The 10,195-nt window shown below is 39.1% G+C and overlaps 1 non-coding gene across 1 annotated transcript; it reads left to right on the top strand.

The window, feature by feature from the left end:
* The first annotated feature begins 6,985 nt into the window (after nucleotides 1-6,985).
* On the top strand, nucleotides 6,986-7,093 carry LOC112788716 (small nucleolar RNA R71). Its single transcript, XR_003196069.1, has one exon. It is a non-coding gene; the product is annotated as a small nucleolar RNA R71 (small nucleolar RNA).
* Nucleotides 7,094-10,195: the final 3,102 nt, after the last annotated feature.

Genomic DNA, 10,195 nt, shown 5'->3' with positions numbered 1-10,195 from the left:
AACTTGGTAGCCTACTGCCTCCTTTTTATAACAAAAATGCTCGGTATAAAAATATAATAAAAAATAAAACGATGATACTTGTGCAATAATTAAAATGACCAATTATATCTATACAATATGTAGTTTGAGAAAGAGAAAATATTGAGAACCAAAACTAGTTGTATATAATGTGTACAATGAATTAAAAAAAAGATAAAATTATAATTAAAAATTAGATTATTAATTAATTATTTAATTTTAAATTTTAAAATTTAAAAAATTAGAATTAGTATTTAAACCCATTCACACTACATACGGTTATTTCTAATCTTACCGTAACTTTCAATACACATTCAAAACTCACCGTCATCCTCTTCGGTCCTTACCTCGTATCACTGAATTCCTCGTCGGTCATACCGACGCTGCCGCATCCTCCCACCGACACCGTCCTCACCTTTGCCGATCAGCCTGATGCGCCTCGCCCTCCGACACGCAGCCTAATATTGCTGTCGCTTTTTTGCGTGCCTCTCTTCCGAACCGGCTTCATGGCGCACGAAATTGTGGTCATCAACAATGGCGCCAAAAGACTTGGAGCTCTCAAACGTGAATCACACTTTGTCACAATTCCGCAGAACTAACCAGCAAGTGCACTGGGTCGTCCAAGTAATACCTTACGTGAGTAAGGGTCGATCCCACAGAGACTGTCGGCTTGAAGCAAGCTATGGTCACCTTGTAAATCTCAGTCAGGCGAATTCAGATGGTGATGGAGATTTGATAATTAAAAGATAAATAAAACATAAAATAAAGATAGAGATACTTATGTAATTCTTTGGTTGGAATTTCAGATAAGTGTATGAAGATGCTTTGTTCCTCCTGAACCTCTGCTTTCCTATTGCCTTCTTCCAATCATTCATACTCCTTTCCATGGCAAGCTTTATGTTGGGCATCACCGTTGTCAATAGCTACTTCCTGTCCTCTCAGTGAAAATGTTCTACGCACGTTGTCACCGCACGGATAATCATCTATCGGTTCTCGATCATGTTGGAATAGGATCCATTGATCATTTTGCGTCTGTCACACGCCCAACCATCGCGAGTTTGAAGCTCGTCACAGTCATCCCTTCCTAGATCCTACTCAGAATACCACAGACAAGGTTTAGACGTTCCGGATCTCAGGAATGGCCGCCAATAATTCTAGCCTATACCACGAAGGTTCCAATCTTAGATTAGAAACCCAAGAGATACACATTCAAGCTTGTTTGCATGTAGAACGGAAGTGGTTGTCAGTCACGCGTTCATAGGTGAGAATGGTGATGAGTGTCACATAATCATCACATTCATCATGTTCTTGGGTGCGAATGAATATCTTGGAGAAGAAATAGACTTGAGTTGAATAGAAAAACAATAGTACTTGTATTAATTCATGAAGAACAGCAGAGCTCCACACCTTAATCTATGGTATGTAGAAACTCCACAGTTGAAAATATAAAAGTGATAATGGAGGTCATTGGCTTTGGCCGCAGAGAGGGAACCAGAAGAACCAAGATGAAAATACAATAGTAAAAGGTCCTATTTATAGAGAACTAGTAGCCTAGGATTTACAGAAATAAGTAATTAATGCAGAAATCTTCTTCCGGGCCCACTTGGTGTGTGCTTGGGCTGAGCATTGAAGCTTCCATGTGTAGAGACTTTTCTTGGAGTTAAACGCCAGTTTTTGTGCCAGTTTGGGCGTTTAACTCCAGCTTTTGTGCCAATTTTGGAGTTAAACACCAGAATTCTTGAGTTGACTTGGAACGCCTGTTTGGGCCATCAAATCTTGAGCAAAGTATAGACTATTATATATTGGTGGAAAGCTCAGGATGTCTACTTTCCAACGCAATTGAGAGCGCACCAATTGGGCTTCTATAGCTCTAGAAAATCTACTTCGAGTGCAGGGAGGTCAGAATCCAACAACATCTACAGTCCTTTTTCAGCCTCTGAATCAGATTTTTGCTCAGGTCCCTCAATTTCAGCCAGAAAATACCTGAAATCACAGAAAAATACACAAACTCATAGTAAAGTCTAGAAGAGTGATTTTTATTTAAAAACTAATAAAAACATAATAAAAACTAACTAAAATATACTAAAAATATACTAAAAACAATGCCAAAAAGCGTATAAATTATCCGCTCATCACAACACCAAACTTAAATTGTTGCTTGTCCCCAAGCAACTGAAAATCAAATAGGATAAAAAGAAGAGAATATACAATGAATTCCAAAAAATCTATGAAGATCAGTATTAATTAGATGAGCGGGGCTTTTAGCTTTTTGCTTCTGAACAGTTTTGGCATCTCACTTTATCCTTTGAAGTTCAGAATGATTGGCTTCTATAGGAACTCAGAATCCAGATAGTGTTATTGATTCTCCTAGTTAAGTATGTTGATTCTTGAACACAGCTACTTTATGAGTCTTGGCCGTGACCCTAAGCATTTTGTTTTCTAGTATTACCACCGGATACATAAACACCACAGACACATAACTGGGTGAACCTTTTCAGATTGTGACTCAGCTTTGCTAGAGTCCCCAATTAGAGGTGTCCAGAGCTCTTAAGCACACTCTTTTTGCTTTTGGACCACGACTTTAACCGCTCAGTCTCAAGTTTTCACTTGACACCTTCACGCCACAAGCACATGGTTAGGGACAGCTTGGTTTTGCCGCTTAGGCCAGGATTTTATTCCTGTCGGCCCTCCTATCCACTGATGCTCAAAGCCTTGGATCCTTTTTATCACCCTTGCCTTTTGGTTTAAAGGGTATTGGCTTTTTCTGCTTGCTTTTCTTCTTTTTTTTTTCGCATATATCCTTTTTTTTTCTGCAAGCTTTTCACTGCTTTTTCTTGCTTCAAGAATCAATTTTATGATTTTTCAGATCATCAGATAACATTTCTCCTTTTCCATCATTCTTTCAAGAGCCAATAATTTTAACATTCATAAACAATCAAGTTCAAAAATATGCACTGTTCAAGCATTCATTCAGAAAAATAATAGTATTGCCACCACATCAAAACAATTAAACTGTTTTAAAATTTGAAATTCATGCACTTCTTTTTCTTTTTCAATTAAAAACATTTTTCATTTAAGAAAGGTGATGGATTCATTTTCATAGATTTAAGGCATAGACACTTAGACACTAATGATCATGTAATAAAGACACAAACATAGATAAACATAAAGCATAATTTTCGAAAAACAGAAAATAAAGAACAAGGAAATTAAAGAACGGGTCTACCTTAGTGATGGCGGCTTGTTCTTCCTCTTGAAGATCTTATGGAGTGCTTGAGCTCCTCAATGTCTCTTCCTTGCCTTTGTTGCTCCTCTCTCATGGTTCTTTGGTCTTCTCTAATTTCATGGAGGAGGATGGAATGCTCTTGGTGCTCCACCCTTAGTTGTCCCATGTTGGAACTTAATTCTCCTAGGGAGGTGTTGATTTGCTCCCAATAGTTTTGTGGAGGAAAATGCATCCCTTGAGGAATCTCAGGGATTTCATGATGAGGAGTTTCCTCATGCTCTTGTCCATGAGTGGGATCTCTTGTTTGCTCCATCCTTTTCTTAGTGATGGGCTTGTCCTCATCAATGAGGATGTCTTCCTCTATGTCAATTCCAGCTGAATTGCAGAGGTGACAAATGAGATAAGGAAAGGCTAACCTTGCCACAGTAGAGGACTTGTCTGCCACCTTGTAGAGTTCTTAGGATATAACCTCATGAACTTCTACTTCCTCTCTAATCATGATGCTATGAATCATGATAGCCCGGTCTATAGTAACTTCAGACCGGTTGCTAGTGGGAATGATTGAGCATTGGATGAACTCCAACCATCCCCTAGCCATGGGCTTGAGGTCATGCCTTCTTAGTTGAACCGGCTTCCCTCTTGAATCTTTCTTCCATTGAGCGCCCTCTTCACAGATGTCCATGAGGACTTGGTCCAACCTTTTGATCAAAGTTGACCCTTCTAGTGTATCGGTGTGCATCTCCTTGCATCATAGGCAAATTGAATCCCAACCTCACATTTTCCGGACTAAAGTCTAAGTATTTCCCTCGGACCATTGTAAGCCAATTCTTGGGGTCCGGGTTCACACTTTGATCATGGTTCTTGGTGATCCATGCATTGGCATAGAACTCTTGAACCATTAAGATCCCGACTTGTTGAATGGGGTTGGTGAGAACTTCCCAACTTCTTCTTCGGATCTCATGTCGGATCTCCGGATATTCGCCCTTTTTGAGCTTAAAAGGGACCTCGGGGATCACTTTCTTCTTGGCCACAACATCATAGAAATGGTCTTGATGCGCCCTTGAGAGAAATCTCTCCATCTCCCATGACTCAGAGGTGGAAGTTTTTGCCTTCCCTTTCCTCTTTCTAGAGGTTTCTCCGGCCTTTGGTGCCATTAATGGTTATGGAAAAACAAAAAAAGCTTTAGCTTTTACACACCAAACTTAGAAGGTTGCTCGTTCTCGAGCAAAAGAAGAAAGAAGAGAGTAGAAGAAGAAGAAATAGAGGAGATAGAGTGGGTTTTGTGTTTCGGCCAAGGGGGATAGGTAGTGTGTATGTTGTGTGAAAATGAAGGAGTGAAGATGGGTTTATATAGGAGTAGAGAGGGGGGTATGGTTCAGCCATTATGGGTGGGTTTGGGTGGGAAAGTATTTTAAATTTGAATGGTGAGGTAGGTGGGGTTTTAGGAAGGATGGATGTGAGTGGTGAAGAGAATGGTGGGATTTGATAGGTGAGGGATTTTTGGGGAAGAGGTATTGAGGTGATTGGTGAATGGGTAAATTAGAGAGAGAGAGAGGTGGGGTAGGTGGGGGTCCTGTGGGGTCCACAGATCCTGAGGTGTCAAGGATTTCTCATCCCTGCACCATGTGGCGTGCAAAACGCCCCTTGCTGCCAATCCTGGCGTTAAACGCCAGGCTGCTGCCCATTTCTGGCATTTAACACTAGCTTCTTGCCCATTCCTGGCGTTAAACGCCAGTCTGGTGCCCATTTCTGGCGTTAAACGCCCAGAATGGTGCCAGACTGGGCGTTTAACGCCCATTCTGCTACCTTTACTGACATTTAAACGCCAATAAGTTTCTCCTCCAGGGTGTTCTGTTTTTAATACTGTTTTTCCTTCTATTTTTGCTTTTCAATTATTTTTGTGACTTCACATGATCATCAACCTACAGAAAATATAAAATAACAAAAGAAAATAAAAATTTAACATAGATAATTAAAGATTGGGTTGCCTCCCAACAAGTGCTTCTTTAATGTCAATAGCTTGACAGTGGCTCTTATGGAGCCTCACAAATGTTTAGAGCAATGTTGGAACCTCCCAACACCAAACTTAGAGTTTGAATGTGGGGGTTCAACACCAAACTTAAAGTTTGGTTGTGGCCTCCCAACACCAAACTTAGAGTTTGACTGTGGAGGCTCTGTTTGTCTCTGTATTGAGAGAAGCTCTTCATGCTTCCTCTCCATGGTTACAGAGGGACATCCTTGAGCTTTAAACACAAGAGAGTCTCCATTCACTTGAATGATCAATTCTCCTCTGTCAACATCAACCACAGCTTTTGCTGTGGCTAGGAAGGGTCTGCCAAGGATGATGGATTCATCCATACACTTCCCAGTCTCTAGGATTATAAAATCAGCAGGGATGTAATGGTCTTCAACCTTTACCAAGACATCCTCTACAAGTCCATAAGCCTATTTCTTTGAATTGTCTGCCATCTGCAGTGAGATTCTTGCAGCTTATACCTCAATGATCCCTAGCTTCTCCATTACAGAGAGAGGCATGAGGTTTATGCTTGACCCTAGGTCACACAGAGCCTTTTCAAAGGTCATGGTGCCTATGGTACAATGTATTGAGAACTTTCCATGATCTTGTCTCTTCAGAGGTAATCTCTTCCTAGTCAAGTCATCCAGTTCTTTGATGAGCGATGGAGGTTCATCCTCCCAAGTCTCATTACCAAACAACCTGGCATTTAGCTTCATGATTGCTCCAAGGTACTTAGCAACTTGCTCTTTAGTAACATCTTCATCTTCTTCAGAGGAAGAATACTCATCAGAGCTCATGAATGGCAAAAGTAAATTCAATGGAATATCTATGGTCTCTGTGTGAGCCTCAGATTCCCATGGTTCCTCATCAGGGAACTCCATGGAGGCCAGTGGACGTCCATTGAGGTCTTCCTTAGTGGAGATCACTGCCTCTTCCTCCTCTCCAGGTTCGGCCGTGTGGGTTGTGGTTTTGGCCTTGCACTCTCTTTTTGGATTCTCTTCTGTATTGCTTAGGAGAGTGCTAAGAGGGAGTTCAGTAATTTTCTTACTCAGTTGACCCGCTTGTGCCTCCAAATTTCTAATGGAGGACCTTGTTTCAGTCATGAAACTTTGAGTGGTTTTGAGTAGATCAGAGACTATAGATGCTAAGTCAGAGTGGCTTCGCTTAGAATTCTCTGTCTATTGCTGAGAAGATGATGGAAAAGGCTTGTTATTGCTAAACCTGTTTCTTCCACCATTATTGTTGTTGAAACCTTGTTGAGGTCTCTGTTGATCCTTCCATGAGAGATTTGGATGATTTCTCCATGAAGGATTATAGGTGTTTCCATAGAATTCTCCCATGTAATTCACCTCTTCCATTGCTGGGTTCTCAGGATCATAAGCTTCTTTTTCAGAGGAAGCTTCCTTAGTACTGCCTGTTGCTGCTTGCATTCCAGACAGACTCTGAGAAATCATATTGACTTGTTGGGTCAATATTTTATTCTGAGCCAATATGGCATTCAAAGTATCAATCTCATGAACTCCCTTCTTCTGAGTTGTCCCATTATTCACAGGATTCCTTTCAAAAGTGTACATGAATTGGTTATTTGCAACCATTTTAATGAGTTCCTGAGCTTCTACAGGTGTCTTCTTCAGATGAAGAGATCCTCCAGCAGAGCTATCCAATGACATCTTGGATAGTTCAGACAGACCATCATAGAAGATACCTAAGATGCTCCATTCAGAAAGCATGTCAGAAGGACACCTTCTGATCAATTGCTTGTATCTTTCCCAAGCTTCATAGAGGGATTCACCTTCCTTCTGTCTGAAAGTTTGGATTTCCACTCTAAGTTTGCTCAATTTTTGAGGTGGAAAGAACTTTGCCAACAAGGCATTAACTAGCTTTTCCCAAGAGTTCAGGCTTTCTTTAGGTTGTGAATCCAACCATGTCCTAGCTCTGTCTCTTACAGCAAAAGGAAAAAGCATAAGTTTGTAGACTTCAGGGTCAACCCCATTGGTCTTGACAGTGTCACAGATTTGTAAGAATTTAGCTAAGAACTGATGAGGATCTTCCAATGGAAGTCCATGAAACTTGCAATTCTGTTGCATTAGAGAAACTAATTGAGGCTTAAGCTCAAAGTTGTTTGCTCCAATGGCAGGGATTGAGATGCTTCTCCCATAGAAGTCGGGAGTAGGTACAGTAAAGTCACCAAGCACCTTCCTTGCATTGTTGGCATTGTTGTTTTCGGCTGCCATGGTTTCTTCTTCCTTGAAAAGCTCTGTTAGGCCCTCTAAAGAGAATTGTGCTTTAGCTTCTCTTAGCTTTCTCTTCAAAGTCCTTTTAGGTTCAGGATCAGCTTGAACAAGTATGCCTTTATCTTTGTTCCTACTCATATGAAAGAGAAGAGAACAAGAAAGTAGGAAATCCTCTATGTCACAGTATAGAGATTCCTTGAGGTGTCAGAGGAAAAGAAGAATAGAAGGAGGAGGTAGATAGAAGAGAATTCGAACTTATCAAGAGGGATAGAGTTCGAATTGCACCTTGAGGAGGAGTGTTAGTCCCTTAAATAGAAGGATGTGAGAAGAGGGGAAGAATTTTCGAAAATAAATTAAAAAGATTTTAAAATAATTAAAAGAAATTTTTGAAAATTTGATTGATGATTTTCGAAAACTAAGATTGGGAAAGAAATAAAGTGATTTTTGAAAAAGATTTTGAAATAAGAAATTAAAAAGATATGATTGAAAATTAATTTTGAAAAAGATGTGATTGAAAAGATATGATTGAGAAGATATGATTGAAAATCAATTTAAAAAAAAGAGAAAGTTTTAAAATTAAAGTTGATTACTTGACTAACAAGAAATTAGAAGATATGATTCTTAAAATTTAAAATTTGATCCTTTCTTAATAGGCAAGTAACAACTTGAAAATTTTGAAGTAAATCATTAATTTTAGCAAGGATTTTCGAAAATAGTAGTAAATAAAAAAATAGAAAGAAATTGATTTTGAAGAGACATGATTGAAAAGATATGATTTGAAAAAGATTTGATTTTGAAAAATTATGAAGATTTGAAAAAAAATTTGAATTAAAAACAAAATCTTCCCTCTAGTGTCATCCTGGCGTTAAACCCCCAGAATGGCATCCATTCTGGCGTTTAACGCCCAAAATCCTACCTTTTTGGGTGTTAAACGCCCAGCCAGGTACCCTGGCTGGCGTTTAAACGCCAGTTTTCCTTCTTCACTGGGTGTTTTGAACGCGCAGCTTTTTCTGTTTAATTTCTCTGCTGAATGTTCTGAATCTTCAATTCTCTGTATTATTGACTTGAAAAGACACAATTTTGAAAATATTTTTGAATTTTTAATGATGAGAAACAATAAAAATTGCAACTAAGATCAAATAAACAATGCATGCAAGACACCAAACTTAAAAAATTTTCATATAAGAGACACTAACAAATTGAGAATGCGTATGAGAAACAACAAAACACACAAAACAAGAGAATTTAAAGATCAGAGCAATGAAATCATCAAGAACAACTTGAAGATTAATGAAGAACTTATTGCATATTTTCGAAAAATGCAAGAAGAATGCAATTGACACCAAACTTAAAAATTGACACTAGACTCAAACAAGAAACATAAAATATTTTTGATTTTTATGATTTTATAAATTTTTTTGTGATTTTCAAAACTTATATGGAAAACAAAATAAAGGGATTCAAAACTTTTAATAAGAATTCCAGGAATCATGCAATGTTAGTCTAAAGCTTCAGTCTAAAAAGATTAGACATGGTTGGCCAAGCTTCAGCAGGACATTACATTCATCAGCTAAATTGATGAGAATCAATCAGCTTTTGTGATGATAAGAACATCACCTTGAAACTCTAAAATTCATTCTTAAAAATTCTGAAAAATAAAAAGAAAAGTACCTAATCTAAGCAACAAGATGAACCGTCAGTTGTCCAAACTCGAACAATCCCCGGCAATGGCGCCAAAAACTTAGTGCACGAAATTGTGATCATCAACAATGGCGCTAAAGGACTTAGAGCTCTCAAACGTGAATCACACTTTGTCACAATTCCGCACAACTAACCAGCAAGTGCACTGGGTCGTCCAAGTAATACCTTACGTGAGTAAGGGTCGATCCCACAGAGACTGTCAGCTTGAAGCAAGCTATGGTCACCTTGTAAATCTCAGTCAGGCGAATTCAGATGGTGATGGAGATTTGATAATTAAAAGATAAATAAAACATAAAATAAAGATAGAGATACTTATGTAATTCTTTGGTTGGAATTTCAGATAAGCGTATGAAGATGCTTTGTTCCTCCTAAACCTCTGCTTTCCTATTGCCTTCTTCCAATCATTCATACTCCTTTCCATGGCAAGCTTTATGTTGGGCATCACCGTTGTTAATGGCTACTTCCCGTCCTCTCAGTGAAAATGTTCTACGCACGCTGTCACCGCACGGCTAATCATCTGTCGGTTCTCGATCATGTTGGAATAGGATCCGTTGATCCTTTTGCGTCTGTCACATGCCCAACAATCGCGAGTTTGAAGCTCGTCACAGTCATCCCTTCCCAGATCCTACTCAGAATACCACAGACAAGGTTTAGACATTCCGAATCTCAGGAATGGCCGCCAATAATTCTAGCCTATACCACGAAGGTTCCAATCTTAGATTAGAAACCCAAGAGATACACATTCAAGCTTGTTTGCATGTAGAACGAAAGTGGTTGTCAGTCATGCGTTCATAGGTGAGAATGGTGATGAGTGTCACATAATCATCACATTCATCATGTTCTTGGGTGCGAATGAATATCTTGGAGAAGAAATGGACTTGAGTTGAATAGAAAAACAATAGTACTTGTATTAATTCATGAAGAACAGCAGAGCTCCACACCTTAATCTATGGTGTGTAGAAACTCCACCGTTGAAAATACAAAAGTGATAATGGAGGT

Source organism: Arachis hypogaea, chromosome 20 (genome assembly GCF_003086295.3).
Source record: "Arachis hypogaea cultivar Tifrunner chromosome 20, arahy.Tifrunner.gnm2.J5K5, whole genome shotgun sequence".
In the NCBI taxonomy this organism is placed as follows: domain Eukaryota; kingdom Viridiplantae; phylum Streptophyta; class Magnoliopsida; order Fabales; family Fabaceae; genus Arachis; species Arachis hypogaea.
The sequence above is the reverse complement of the archived record's forward strand: the minus strand, read 5'-3'. Positions and strand labels throughout refer to the sequence as shown.